This window comes from Amblyomma mixtum, chromosome 5 (genome assembly GCF_055824585.1).
Source record: "Amblyomma mixtum isolate Tamu chromosome 5, ASM5582458v1, whole genome shotgun sequence".
Classification (NCBI taxonomy): domain Eukaryota; kingdom Metazoa; phylum Arthropoda; class Arachnida; order Ixodida; family Ixodidae; genus Amblyomma; species Amblyomma mixtum.
Window position 1 is genome coordinate 19,311,964 of NC_143016.1, and position 16,125 is coordinate 19,328,088.

Sequence of the window (16,125 nt, forward strand, 5' to 3'; positions counted from 1 at the left end):
GGGGGACCAACTGGTTCTGACGGGCGCGATGACCGTTGAAGAACGGAATCTACGAAGTGCTTCGGGTAGCCGCATTCACTCAGTTCTCGGCGCACTTGGCGTAGGTCAGCAGCCCGATCTTCTGGTCTTGGGCAGATGTTTTTGGCACGTCGGACGAGGGAAGCCACGACGGAGCGTTTGTGGCAAACCGGGTGCACGGAATTAAAATGAAGGTACCGGCCTGTGTGGGTGTCCTTTCTATAAACTTTGAAAGAAAGGCGGTGGTTACGGCGTTCGACCAAAACGTCCAGAAAAGGAAGACGGCAAGCAGCCTCCTCCTCAACCGTGAATTGAATGGAGTCTTCCATGCAATTGAGGTGATCTGTGAAGGCACCTAACGCATCCTTTTTGATAATGCAGAAACAGTCATCCACGTAACGTACAAACACTTTTGGGTGCGGGTCGAAGGTGGCCAGTGCACGGGCTTCTATTGCTTCCATGGTAAGGTTTGCGGTTGTCACCGATATAGATGCGCCCATAGCGGTGCCGTGAACTTGTTTATAGACTGCATCCCGGAAAGCAAAGTAAGTGTTCTCAAGGCAGAACTGCAACAGCTTCAGGAGATCTGATGCTTCGATAGGGGTTCTTTCACACAATCCGTCGTCATTCTGCAGCGCTGAACGGCACACCTCAACAGCCAGATCCACGGGTACGCTGGTGAACAGCGACTTTACATCAAAGGACACCATGACCTCGTCATCCTCCACCGTGACGTCACGTACTTTTTCAATGAAATCGAAAGAGTCACGTATGAAAGTCGAGCTCTTTCCAACGAGTGGCGCCAAAACCTTGTGCACGTAGCCCGACAAGCGATATAAAGGCGACCGTGTAAAGTCAACTATCGGTCGCATCGGGACATTAGGCTTATGGATCTTCGGGAGACCATACAAGGCGGGAGCGGATCCATTGTGGCAGAGAAGCTTGAAATAAAGTGACTTGTTGTCCGGTGGAACAAAACGGAAGACGTCAGTCAAATGAATCTGCAAGTTCCTTTCTATCTTCAGCGTGGGGTCCCGTTTCAGCGGCAAGTATGTACTGTCGTCCTGCAGAAGGTCATTCATTTTCTCGAGGTAGTCGCTGCTGTCCAAGATGACGGTAGCGTTGCCTTTGTCAGCGGGAAGTATAGTTATGTCCGAGTTCTTACACAGGCTCTTGATACCATCACGCTCCCCAGAAAGAAGCAGGGTCGGAGGGTGTCGCGGAAGCTTGGCAAGGATGCTGACTGCACGAGTTCGGGCCTCATCTCGGCGGTGGTTTACTACTTGACCTATAGCGCGTTCGACAGCACAGACGATTTTTCTTGCGTCTGGCGCAGCTCTCGCGCTAAAGTTCAACCCGAGCTCAAGTACGGCGAGTTCTGCTTGAGTAGGCCTGTAAGAAGACAGGTTGTGGACTGTCGAAGAGGACGGGCCACGCGCACCGACATTTTTGTGAGGCAACAGCCTTGATAACTTCTTTTGATGCGACAGCTCTCGTTGGCGGGACATGAGGCTCACCTTGTAGTTAGCATGTAACTGGATGCTGGCGAAGTCGTCCGGACACTTGTGCTCGAGGCGGCGACGAGCAAAGAAGACTTCGTTCTGCAGGTGCCTGATGGAGTATTTGCAATCTAGGATCCTGGCTTGAAGCAGTTGCCGTTCCGCTCTTGATACCACGCTGTGGCCAAAGGCTGTGTCAACAGGTCGTAGCAGACGGAGGGATCTTGGAATAAGGCTCCTAGCCTTGCATATGAGGTTAAAATCCAGATGTCCAGAGAAATCCGAAACGTCTTCGTGTTCATATTAAACAACAACCTTTTGGTCGGCGTTCCTTCTATTGACTTCATGAATCTTCTTCCCGACCAGACGAGTTTTCGTCGAACGTTAGATTTCATCACCCTACGACGGTCGTATGGCCAACCCTTCGTCACTCATGTGCGCAAGTACGTTTCGCTATCCATGCGACTCTCTGCTTTTAAAGCCCATCTGGATTTTAACCTCATATGCAAGGCTAGGAGCCTTATTCCGAGATCCCTCCGTCTGCTACGACCTGTTGACACAGCCTTTGGCCACAGCGTGGTATCAAGAGCGGAACGGCAACAGCTTCAAGCCAGGATCCTAGATTGCAAAGACTCCATCAGGCACCTGCAGAACGAAGTCTTCTTTGCTCGTCGCCGCCTCGAGCACCAGTGTCCGGACGACTTCGCCAGCATCCAGTTACATGCTAACTACAAGGTGAGCCTCATGTCCCGCCAACGAGAGCTGTCGCATCAAAAGAAGTTATCAAGGCTGTTGCCTCACAAAAATGTCGGTGCGCGTGGCCCGTCCTCTTCGACAGTCCACAACCTGTCTTCTTACAGGCCTACTCAAGCAGAACTCGCCGTACTTGAGCTCGGGTTGAACTTTAGCGCGAGAGCTGCGCCAGACGCAAGAAAAATCGTCTGTGCTGTCGAACGCGCTATAGGTCAAGTAGTAAACCACCGCCGAGATGAGGCCCGAACTCGTGCAGTCAGTATCCTTGCCAAGCTTCCGCGACACCCTCCGACCCCGCTTCTTTCTGGGGAGCGTGATGGTATCAAGAGCCTGCGTAAGAACTCGGACATAACTATACTTCCCGCTGACAAAGGCAACGCTACCGTCATCTTGGACAGCAGCGACTACCTCGAGAAAATGAATGACCTTCTGCAGGACGACAGTACATACTTGCCGCTGAAACGGGACCCCACGCTGAAGATAGAAAGGAACTTGCAGATTCATTTGACTGACGTCTTCCGTTTTGTTCCACCGGACAACAAGTCACTTTATTTCAAGCTTCTCTGCCACAATGGATCCGCTCCCGCCTTGTATGGTCTCCCGAAGATCCATAAGCCTAATGTCCCGATGCGACCGATAGTTGACTTTACACGGTCGCCCTTATATCGCTTGTCGGGCTACGTGCACAAGGTTTTGGCGCCACTCGTTGGAAAGAGCTCGACTTTCATACGTGACTCTTTTGATTTCATTGAAAAAGTACGTGACGTCACGGTGGAGGATGACGAGGTCATGGTGTCCTTTGATGTAAAGTCGCTGTTCACCAGCGTACCCGTGGATCTGGCTGTTGAGGTGTGCCGTTCAGCGCTGCAGAATGACGACGGATTGTGTGAAAGAACCCCTATCGAAGCATCAGATCTCCTGAAGCTGTTGCAGTTCTGCCTTGAGAACACTTACTTTGTTTTCCGGGATGCAGTCTATAAACAAGTTCACGGCACCGCTATGGGCGCATCTATATCGGTGACAACCGCAAACCTTACCATGGAAGCAATAGAAGCCCGTGCACTGGCCACCTTCGACCCGCACCCAAAAGTGTTTGTACGTTACGTGGATGACTGTTTCTGCATTATCAAAAAGGATGCGTTAGGTGCCTTCACAGATCACATCAATAGCATGGAAGACTCCATTCAATTCACGGTTGAGGAGGAGGCTGCTTGCCGTCTTCCTTTTCTGGACGTTTTGGTCGAACGCCGTAACCACCGCCTTTCTTTCAAAGTTTATAGAAAGGACACCCACACAGGCCGGTACCTTCATTTTAATTCCGTGCACCCGGTTTGCCACAAACGCTCCGTCGTGGCTTCCCTCGTCCGACGTGCCAAAAACATGTGCCCAAGACCAGAAGATCGGGCTGCTGACCTACGCCAAGTGCGCCGAGAACTGAGTGAATGTGGCTACCCGAAGCACTTCGTAGATTCCGTTCTTCAACGGTCATCGCGCCCGTCAGAACCAGTTGGTCCCCCGCGCCGAGCCCGAGCCGCTATCCCATATGTACCGGGCGTGAGCGAGTCTCTGGCTCGCGTTTTACGCACTTACGGTGTACACGTCGCTCACGTTCCGGCGTGCAAGCTTAGGCACGAGCTGGTATCTGTCAAAGACAAGATAAAGAAAGAGAAGTTTCCTGGCGTCATCTACAAGATTCCCTGCGCAGATTGCGACTACTGCTATATCGGCGAGAGCGGGAATTTCGAAAGACGATTGAGGGACCACAGGAACGACGTCAGGAACAAGAGGATTGCTTCTAATGCACTTGCGGAACACGTGGAAGCCGCGACGCACAAAATAGCCTGGGAAGAAGCTTCAGTCATCGCAAAAGAGAAGAATTGGCTGTCACGTCGATATCTGGAATCCCTAATAATTCAATCAACGGAAAAAACCCTCAACCACAACGCAGGCAATCTCCCGCCTACGTACGCAAGATGCCTGGGGCGATTACTTCAGCGCACTTAAGCGATGTGCTTTGGGCTTTCCGCCCAGTGATCAAGGCTTCCGTATGGAAGCCGAAACGTCTTCGTGTTCATATTAAACAACAACCTTTTGGTCGGCGTTCCTTCTATTGACTTCATGAATCTTCTTCCCGACCAGACGAGTTTTCGTCGAACGTTAGATTTTATAAAGAAAACAAAGCTGCAAATTATCGCGAACATTTTACATATTTAAAGGCGTAGGATGCTGAGCAGAAACTAAGCAAACTATTCGTAAAATCGCCCGTATAAGAAAAGCTGTGAAACGAAGAGTGAAGAAAGTGATAGCAGGCCATGCAAGAGCAGCCAAAAGAAGTTCATCGCATGAAACATGAAGCAAAGCTTAAAAATCCAGTTTAAGACGAAGCTTTCCAAAACGACCTCCAAGATCACTGGCGCAGAGCAGAATGGTGGGCCTGTTGGTATGGCATGTCAAAAAAGAAAAACTAGCCAAAAAAAGACGAACACACAAGGAGAGCCTTGGACCTGAGTTGTTCTCTCCTTGTGTGTTCGTCTTTTTTGGCTAGTTTTTCTTTTCTGGCAAAAGTACTGGGTTCAATCCTTGTGGCTTCTGGTTATGCAGCTTTTTCCATCTAAAACGACACGATTCTCTGCACTCTAAAGCTCCGCTCCTTCGCAGAAAAGAAGGCTTCCAAGGCATGCCAGCAATAGACGCTTTGTAATAACTTGCATGACCACCAAACGTAGAGAGCCGACAATAAAAAGGCCGCAACAAGGTTGAGCATGTGTCTTTTCGGTCGCGACATGTTATGCCTCCTGTGCTCCGCCCCCTCTTCTCAGAGCAAGACTCGCAGAGCTAGCTGTGACTGCGGTGGCAGGGGATTCGTATGCGCCGTTTTCCACGTGCCTTGCTGACAGGATGATTGCATCACCGCAATGTGGTGCGAACCGCGGCCGTGAGTAGCGCGGCACTGGCTTTGGGAAACGAATGACCTGCTAGGTCGCTCGCAACTGTCGCCCCTCTCGGCTCGCGTTGTGTGCTCTAGCCTCGTCGACGAGATGGAGCACCTCAATGACTTGTCGCGATAATACATGCTTCTCCTTCGACAATGAATGCTGGAAGATTCCATGCCAGAAAACACAGGCTTTCACCTTTCTTTCTTCCCCTGTCCCCGTAGTTCGGTTCAGTATGGATGGACTTAAATAGTTTGCCAAACCAGAATTGTTTTGGGAGGAACTACTCTGGTATGCCAAACATTTCAAACAGAACAGATGGATAATTGGAGCCAGCGCCCATGTGGCACTATTCGACACTGGTTGCTTTCTACAGTCCACTCTAAATAAAACCAAAAAGGCATGAGACTAAAAATTTGTTCAGATTCTCTCCAGTTTGAACTATGAGAGCGTCTTTAATAAACAGTGTTTCTGCGGCGAAAGCACCAGTTGAAGTAAACCGGAAGTTCGAATACACCGAAATTTTATAAATTATATTCCAATGTGCAGTTGGTGGTCCGTAATTTAATATCTTCGTTAGACCCCGCGTACATTGTTATACGCATTTGTCTTTCATTGAAGTTTTTAAGAAGGCACCACTTCTGCAGATTAAGTGACAATGGAAGTCAGAAAGCACTGTCTACGCTCCCCTCATGGTCAGTTTTTAAAGAATTGTTTAACAATAGCGGGCCTCTGAGCAGCTTCACAAGTGAGCTTTTTTTTCTTCTTAAATTAACTTCCTTCGGCCCGTGACATAGTAGCTGCGAAGTTTCTCGCAATTAGCGATAAAGGTATGTATAAGTATGACTTTTACACGCATTCTCTTGCGCATGTTTTCCAATAAATAAGCGTTATAAGATCTTTTTTGCGTGTTCTTTATGGGCACAGACGCCAATGGCACCGAGCTGAAAAAAACCTCACACAAACTACTGCTCGAACCACGTCGGAAAAATGTCCCGTGTACAACTGTGAGTACACCTAGAGTTCAGAAATGTGTTCGCATTAACGCTGAGACACCATCTGCTCGGGTCTGGCGAGGATATGGACATGGAGCATATGGAACATATGTACCGTCTTTGTCAAAAGTAACCAGGCTGCATGTTTTGCTTCTAGCTTGAATAGTGGAGCCCTTGTGTCTTTCCTAAAGATCAAAAGGTGTTGGAAGCTAAGAAGACCTCCAGTTCTTACCTGTAACGACCATTTAAGCTTCAGGTAAGCCGTAAAGGCTCCACTGTACGAGCTAGAAGCAAACCATGCAGTCTGGTTACTTTTGACAAAGACTGTACGTGTGCCCGAAATCGAGATGCACCTAATAGAGCTACCGCAATAAAAATGCCAGATGTGCATTGCTTATTTCCCCATCTGAACTGCATCCTGTTCCTTCTCCACAGTGCACACTCATCCACTGTACGGCTCTTCACGCGTTTCATTTCTAGTGCTTTTCTCCGTTCGTTATTGTTCAAATTTGTGTGCTTGTAAAGTGTGCACTGCTACCAAAAGCATAATAATGCGGCAAAACAAGCTTTCTGAAAGAATCAATGCTAAGAATGAGATGCGCAAAAATATAGAAAATGCAAGAAACTGTCGGGAACGATCTTAAAAGCTACCACTATACTAAGCACGCGTCGAAATTTTCTCAAACATGCCGCTGTTACCAACATTTTTTGTTACATACTACATCATCAGAAAGTTTCCCGTGCTTAAGCAAGGCTTGTGCGTTGCACGAGCAAAACTCAATGGGGATATTCAAAATTCCGCAAGTGCGCTTTCCCACATAACTATGTTGCCCCAGACAAGATGGCCGACTTCGCTATTAATGAACTACGTGGTCTACAGGACAGGCGCTAAAGGTGTGGATAGAATGTGTGAAACGTATTTTGGAAGAATCAAACAAAAAACCACTATTTCTTGCTTTGTTTCAGCTGGAAACGCATGGTCAGCCATCTTGTTGGGGGCAACATTGTTATGCAGGAAAGCGCACTTGCGGAATTTTGAATATCCTCATTCCTGACACTTAGGCGGATAAGATGAATAGGTTGAATAAATAACCTCCTAAAGCCTTTTTAACGTGTTCAAGTGAGGAAAGCCAGCGAAACAGGACGCAGGAGCAGGAGAAAACACATTCAGACCGGCGACAGTCAGCGTGTGTCTTCTCCCGGTCCTGCATCCTTTAGCACTGTTTTTATGCGTAGCATATTGCAATCACTGAGTTCAGCCCTTGGGCGCGGCCGGGCAGCCACCAAACCACGTGACGTGACGTCACCAAATCACGTGAAAAAAGAAAAAAAAGAAAAAAGAAAAGAAGAAGAAAAAAAACAGGAAAAAAAAAACGAACGCCTGAGCATGGTGGCGGTTGCCACCGCCCCGTTTCAAAGGGGACGCTCCTATCCATTCATCCATCCATCCATCCATCCATACGTCACGGAGGAAAAGCTGCGGATAAAATCGAGTGCCGCCAAGCAATACCTCGCGCAAAAAGACCGCGCAATATGCAACGCATTCTTGGCTTAACCAAGCTAATCCTGGGCATCTTTTTTTTTACTTGAACTTGAACCAACTCGCCCAGCAGTTCACGCTTCTGAAGCCTTTGGAAGCGTGAGCGTTCTTTTCTGCGAATGACATTCGCGCAAGAAAATATAAACTACCTTGAACGGCCAGAAAAGTGAGATTACTAAACACACGACTCGCCATGCTAGAGGCCGTTACTCAAGAATAAAAAAAAAAAGAGAAACATGTCGCGCTTCACAAGACGCCGGCCCTAAGCTTGGATGAGCACAGAACGCGGAGAATTTTCTTCAAAGTGAAGGAAGAATAATAGGAGACGCCCCAGGCGCACCTTCCGCCGGTGCTCTAGTTTTTCATTCTTTTTACTGATACACCGGGATCTCTACGCGCCCTTTCACGCGTACGCTTTGTTTCCCCGAACACCACCCGGAAGCCTCCCTCACGCGTGCAAAGAAGACGGGCTTCTCTCTAAACAGGGCCAAAATGTGTCATGTTCCGGAAGAAGTGTGTGACGCAGAGATGAAAGCGGTGCGTGTTTTGCGCATGGCCGTTTTTCGTTGTTGTTGTTGTTGTTGGCAGGAATGTGGCCTCGGAGAAGAACCGCCAAGCTGCAAATGTTTTTTCCTTTTATTCATTTTCTCGGTAGTGTTTTGTTCACATTCCATAAGAAAAATATGTAGTGAAGAATTGCAATCGCCTTCACTATGTTCACATGGGATGCTTGCCCTTCCTGCGATCAGCTAGGACCCCTCTAGAGGAGCTGCTCTGCTTGGCACTAATGTTGAAACTTTGCGATGATTTATTCTATACAAAACGTCATGTGTAAAATAGACAAAATGCCTCAAGTTCGAAATGCCTTATATTTAACATATATCCCATATAAAATGCATTGTACGTTGTTGAAGTTGTCGCTGAGTTCGAGCAACAGTTTGTGACATCTCGGAACATTTCAGCATGGGTTTTCATCATGTCCTTTCTTTGATTGTGGGCCGCAAGAAAGAAAATGCTCAAGTGTATTGCAGATGTGTGTCTTTTTCTCTTGCTATTGGAGCCGTTAGAAAATGGCTTCTAGGTATAACAGTGGTTTATTTGGTTACGCTGAGGAGCGATGATAATGCGGCTGAACTGATGCCCATCTTGATGTTGACGATGATGTCCTCAGGCTTAATGGTACATACCTTCTTCGCTTAGGCTTCTTTTTTTGTGTGTGCAACATACACCACATTTTATTCTCTTGCGTCTCCAACAGTGACAAAAAATAATGTCGTTATACCGAGTATTTCTAATTATTCGATACAGATTTCTCTTTTAAAAGCCGTGAGAGATACGCAGGTGCAATCTGCTCACATGAATGGTGTGGCATTGCGCACAACACTGATATGATTTCACAGGCATATTTTAGTGCAAAAAAACGGGACGACAGAAAGACAAGACGAACACGGGCGCTACTGGCCACTGCTTTATTGAAGCGAGAACGAGGCATATAAATACGCTTCTGGCCTGCGCCAGCGCTACCTACCGAGGAACTTGGAATTACATAGGAGATCATATAAGACGCAATAGGAAATTTATCTCAGCATTATACAGAGCGACAGGCGTGTCACTAATGCAGTCCTGTCCCCCTTTCCTGTCTTTTGCGCTAAAATATGCTTGTGAAGTCTGAACACCAAGTATCCCAACATTTAACACTGATGTGATATAGGCAAATAAAAGATGAAATAACCAGTAGACCAATTAACTTCCGTAAATTTCTCATTTTAGGCCATCAACACTGAAAGTTGTTAAGGCCATCAACACTGAAAGTGAGACGACTTTTAACATCTTAGTCGCCAACTTGGTATAATTTATCAGACGACAAGAGGGTGTCTCCCAAAGCTCCTTACTTCGCATTTCCACATTGCGCATTCATCAAATGTCTTCGCTGCACGTGATGCCCTCGCAGAAAGCCGTCATCTTCTACATCATAAAATAAATGAGCGAAATAAGTATTTCTTGCAATAAATATTCTAATGACGTCCTTTCATCATTTTGCATTGCGGAAATGCCAGCTCAAGAAGTTTTTCAAAGTTGTGTTTTTTAGGTTTGATATCTCGAACCGCATGTAAATTATCCGACATTTTAAAAACTGAGCTCGCTTTCGATGTATATCGCCTTTAATTTCGCAGTAATATCTTCTTTCGTATAGGTGCACACACATAACTTATGGGCTGATTAGGTAATTGAAGTTAGTATTTCTACTTTATTTGCACTCAGTTACAGAAATATTGTCCACATTGGCACACATTACAGCTACGAAAACATCACGAACATATATTTCAGGGCTTTTAATGGAAATACATATATTTTAAAACACATGGTATGTCCTTGGTTAAAATATTATATAATTAGTTGCGTGCGAGAGCTTCAACTTATATTTTGCCTCATGTCAGTAATCAGCAGTTTTTTTCTTCCTTTATTGTTCTGAGCTTCGTAACTCATATTTGAAACCAGAACTACCCGACTGGGATAAAGTGAGCTTAACACAGGATCAAAACAAGTAACTCAGGACATGACATGCCTTTCCTTCCCTTCTTCTGTTCATCCTGTGATACGCTAACTTCACCTCAAGAAATGTGCCAACTAGGGCGGCAACATACTGTGGCACCTTCGGGATATCATTTGTGGATGTACGTGTTTCTAAGTTACCTTTCTGAGCTTACTTTCGATCTTTTCGTTTCCATTATTCTCTTCGGTGAAGCGATAATTTCCTCTGCGCATAATGGTCTTGCCTTCAAACTTTTTTGTCTAGTTCACCACCTCACTAATCTTCCGTCGTACCAGCTCCATCGGGAAAAAAATTACAACCTTCTACGACTATCTGGTGCCCCATGTGCCTCAACTTTGCGGATTGCATACATATAAGGGAAGGAATTGAAAGTCATCCTCGCTGTCGCTTTGACACACGTTATCTGACGACCTTAAACAATATAAAAGTAAATTGTTATTAAATGCAAATAATTAGTCTCATGTACGTCTCTTTTTGGGAAGCGGCAGTATAAATAAACCTTCAGGAACAAACGCATTTCTTTCAATTTAAACGCACCCGAATTTGTGATTCAACCACATGCGCGTCAAAAGTAACGACGACTTCAAAGCTTCGCTTACGCTTCCTGCTTGCTATTTTCGATTATGGTTAGGGAAGCAAAAGCGACTAGCTTATGTGTTTCTTTATCTTGTTCCTGCTCTGCATTTGCGAGCCTGGCGCAGACTTATTTGTTTAGCACTTCCGCCCAAAACAACTTCGACCAGCGCCAGCCTTCCGTTCCACGTTATTCACCCGAACCATAACTCGCTTCTCAAATGTCTGACAACCACAAACCCTGTTGCTTTAAAACTACATTTGTCGGCGATTAAGCTAAGTACGGAAAAAGGACAAGAACGGCGGTAGCTCCTTCCCGCTTTTTTCCCATGCCAGATAGGCTGTAAAAACACAAGAAAAGCGCTAACCGCCCCCCTGCCCCACCCCCACTTTTCTCAAGATAGGTATGGTGTATTCCAACACGCTCTCATAAGCATTGGCCTGCAGAAAACCCTAGCAGCGCTCCATTAAGCTGACGCCTCAGTGTGCGTTCTTTCATTTTATCCTTGTTGCAAACATATCTTGCTCGCAGTGGCATGGCGAAAGAAACAAACCGAGCAGGAACGTAGAGGTGAGTGGCTGGCATGTCTCTGCTTTCAGACGCCAGCCGCGCCTGCTTCCGGCGCCACAATAATTACCCCACCGAATAACTTGTCAGCTCAGTTAAGTCACCCGAGAAAAGCCTGGCGTGCCCCCTTTTTATTTAAATATTTTTCCATGCAATGACACCAAACATTTCGCTGTTAAACAGTTCCACTGTTGCAGTAAAGAAAGCTTTAAGGGCCCGATCGATGTGAGCGGCCCGAAACGCAGCTTTCCCCGTGGTGCATGCGCATTAAATTTCGAGGCTATTGTTTTGCTTTCATGCTTTTTACTATAGCCCGGGAACGAATGGCAGGAACTAAATACTCGTTTCATATTTAGAACGTATAAAAGCGCTGAAAGAGACAGCGAAGTGTTAGGTAAGGAAAAGACAAACAGTTTTGCCGTAGCTTCGCTCTCCATTTTTTAAAAGAAATAGCACGGAGTCTTGAAGTAGTGGACGAAAAAGGAAGACGAATGTATTCAGCAAGATTGCGCAATGGCAGCCATAGCACCCCGCCAGCGGCGTCCGCATAGCTCAGACGGTTGCGGAAAACGGTGATGCCTTGAATGCTTTGTGATTCGATTAGCGGTGGTCAGCATTTTAAAAATATATTTTTTTTTAATTGACAGATCGGCCACATCTCAGTTCTATAGAAAACTGTCACTTTAACGTGTCAGAAGTTCCCGAAGTACCGCACGCTTGATGCTATGAGGCTAGTCTCAAGTGGAATGAGCTCTCAATAGATCGGCCATTACCCCGTTAGCAAAGCATGTCTTGGCATGCCACTCGTTCTCTCGATGCTCCTCCAATACTCGATCACCTAATATGCACGCTCTTCAGGATCCTGAAAAATGATTTATATCTCTACCATGTTTCTCTCTGAAGCAATAGATGCCGAAAAGGAAGGATTCCATCTGCTTTCCGATGCACAAGCGTCAGTTGTCGGTTCCCCTTAGCTTCTGTCATGCTGATTTAGGTTTAATCTATCACTTTCTTCAGACGAATATAATCAATTATTGCTGGCGATGCTCCAGCGCTATTGCATTGTATTACAACAAACAAACATGCTTAGCGAGTGGCTTCACATGTTTGTTTGACTTCTTTCGGCGGTCAGTCGATTCCTCCTGGCGTTGTTGTCTTCTGTACAGTCAGGATGCGGCAGGTGTCATTATCTCTTTAGTAGAGTTTGGTTTATGTTACTGTGTAACTTAAAAGAACCCCAAGAGCCTTCATCTCTATGTACTGCATCATTAACTTTTGATAGCTGACATTATCGCTTGCAAAGAAGCTTTCAATTTTTCCTGGCCTAGTATGTCTAGCATGCAGAAAAATGTGTAAGTTCCTGCATTTCTACTGAAAAGAGAAGACAATAAGACAGAAACAAGAGGAAAAAAAGAACCTCGAAATTTAACACTGAAAATAAACTTTCTGGTGAAAATTTCCGGTCTTCACCCAAAAGTAGGATTTTCGACGCTTACCTTCTTTGTGTGTAGGGTTTTGTATATTTTTTTCATGATCATCTAGTTGTCTGTTAATTCTAAGCAAAACAAAACGTAGAGTCAGTTTTCGTATGGGTTGCGGAAAACTGCGACCTACGCAAAAGAAAATGCAAGAAAAAAGATTCATTGGAACATTTTTTTAACTTTTAGAAAGTATAGAACACTAAATTTAAAGCGGCCTATTATTTTCTGTGTTGCTTAAATGCGGAGAATTTATTGATACCAGGAAAGTAAAATGAGAACTCTGCCTTTATAAGGACGAAACCGACTTTTTAATGCGGTTTTGCCTTAAGAAAGACGCAGAAGAGAGCAAGACATGACCAAGAATACCAACTCTATTACAGCACAACAGCACACCCAAATCGAATCCTCGTTGACACTGAGTTGAATTCACTGTTAGTTTCACAACCATCTGGTCGTGAAGGGTATCTCAGGATATCTCGGGGATGAAGAAATTGAATACGAAAAGTTCATTCAAGTGTTCCCATTATAAACTCTTTTGAGTGCAACACATTTTATTCTCCTTCGATGACCTATGCCGTGCTTTGCAGCTGCTCGTGACAATGGTCCCCAGCGTTTTCGCCTTGTACTTTGCAATTGAACTGATGTCAGAATGGGGGTGATCGCATGTTTCGTTTATTGCTCTAGCATAAGGACGGAATAAACATCGTATATTCGCCAAGCCCACCTTACATTGGTTAATACATTAATTCTACCCCATTTGGATCACAATCTAATTTATGCATACAGCAAACGAAGCTACGAAGCTCAGAGTTATCTGGACATTCATTTAGTTGTGTATACTTTTCAATCTGCTTTTTCTTTTTCACTTTCCCCAATCACGAGCGTGACGGCGCGGTTCCCGTGTCCGCCGAGACGTGAGACCATTAATGCGTCATTTCCTTCTCTCAAAAACCAATTTTCAACTCTTGAGTAAAAAAAATGCTCCACAAAACTCTCCTAAGAAGTCCTGAGTTCTCCCTGCCAGAATGAGATCTCGACCACAGATAGAGCGCATGTGAAAGAATGAAAGATCGAGGTTTCACCCCGTGATTTGAAAACACCACATAGCACGTTTACAAACTCAAACGATTAATAGGTTTGCTTTATGGGGTTTAACGTCCCAAAGCGACTAAGGCTATGACGGACGCCGTAGTGGAGGGCTCCGGAAATTTCGACCACCTGGGGTTCTTTAACGTGCACTGACATTGCACAGCACACGAGCCTATAGAATTTCTCCTCCAAAGAAATTCAACCGCCGTGGCCGGGATCGAACCCGCGCCTTTTGGGTCAGCAGCTGAGCACCATAACCACTGAGCCACCGCGGCGGCTAAACGATTCATACGATTTCAAACTCATCTGCTCTCTCTGCAGGTTTGCGAAGAAGCTGAAGAAACTGACAAGAATGAATTTTTCCCAAACGCCACAGTCGGGCTTCCTTTACATATCAATAATGCCTATAAAGTAAAAACATGGCAGTTTCCGGCGACGAACTCCAGTCTTCCCCGATAAATTTAGCTGCAATAGCGACCCTGTCAGTACGCGGAAAAGCCCGCCCACCTTTTTGCCGAATTGATCGTGACAGTTTATTAACCGTGATGGGAAATAATGATAACAGCAGCGAACTTTGCGGGCTTCATCTCATAAACCTGGAGAATAGAGATATGTTCATGACTACATATGCTACTCGTGGGCCTCCCTAATGCTACCACTCTAAGAACGCCGCAGAGAACTTCACGGTGTGTCAAGGCAAGACAAAAAGGATTTCGAACAAAGCAACGATCCCTTCGTCGTCCCGACAGCTAGCGTTGCAGCAGTGACAAATTTTTCTCTGGAAAAGCAAGTCTGGCTCTGTTGATTCCGCGTACCAGTTCAGCGTCGTGACCACCAATAGCGTCAACAAAAAGTTTGTAGCTAAGGTTTTGAATAGGACGGAATGCATTGCTGTTATGACCTAAAGTTCCAGCCGCGTTTTTAATTCTCTCTCTTCTACAATCCTTGCTGGTTGGCCTCGTGAAGATAACCAAGAGCTCAAATAAGTACGTCGATTATGGGATAATCTTATACGCCTCTTTGCCACGAGCGCGGGACGAATACAGGCATTCAGAAGCAACGAACTGTCCCCTTAACACCAACTGCCGTGTAAGAGTCCCACAGCTACGGTTATATGCCATTACGGTGTCGTCATCTGTCATTGACTTCTGACCGTATTCTCGGCAAATCTACTACATCGACGAACTTTAATGACATTTCATAACCACTCTCGTGATCGTTAAGCCACACCCTGTGCTATGTACTTCAAGCTGCAACGAATGCCACCAAACTCTCCATATATATACAAAAGACTCTGTTTCCTTACTTACGTGTCTCACCGCGCGAGATTTTTGTCCTTAGTAGAAAAATATCGTGGGATTTGGTGGCATCTCTCCTAATCGTTCTCACATAACACCGCCGCGGTGGCTCAGTGGTTATGGTGCTTGGCTGCTGACCCGAAAAACGCGGGTTCGATCCCGGCCGCGGCGGTTGAATTTCTACGGAGGAGGAATTCTAGAGGCCCGTGCACTGTGCGATGTCTGTGCACGTTAAAGAACCCCAGGTGGTCGAAATTTCCGGAGCCCTCCACTACGGCGTCTCTCATAGCCTTAGTCGCTTTGGGACGTTAAACCCCATAAACCAAACCAAACCAAACCGTTCTCACATAGGCGCAATGCTTGTTCCGTTTTATCCCGCGTGCACTGCGCTCAATTTCGCCCAGAATCGAAACTATCTTGTAGGTAATAAACCGCAACCTTACACGATTTTTCATTTCCCACATGATAAACATGGTTCCCTATGGCTGAACGCTCCTCTATCTTCTTTGAATTTTCTTAGTTCTTTAGCAGAAAAAGGAAACAGAATGTGCCGTTTTCTCGCGCGCGAATAAGTTACTGTTCAGACAGCACTGTTCAGGACTCGTTACAAAAGAGGGTGGCGTCATAGTTGACTCGAAGTCACTATACTGCCGTGGTCAGACATAGCACAATTGCTGAACAGCCTAAGTACAAGCGAAGCTGATTTCCTTAAGCAGAAAAAGGAACAAATACGAAGCCTTACTTCAGTGCAGCGCTATACGTTTCCCAGACTGTTTTTGTTTTTGCGGTTATGTATTACAGCAGACTTCGGCGTCGGGTCTCCT

At 45.9% G+C, this 16,125-nt stretch overlaps 1 protein-coding gene across 1 annotated transcript in view; it reads left to right on the forward strand.

Moving 5' to 3' along the window:
• Positions 1-16,125, forward strand: part of LOC149341423 (steroid 17-alpha-hydroxylase/17,20 lyase-like) — a 172,917-nt gene that overhangs the window by 73,055 nt on the left and 83,737 nt on the right. The gene's annotated exons all lie outside the window — the stretch shown is intronic.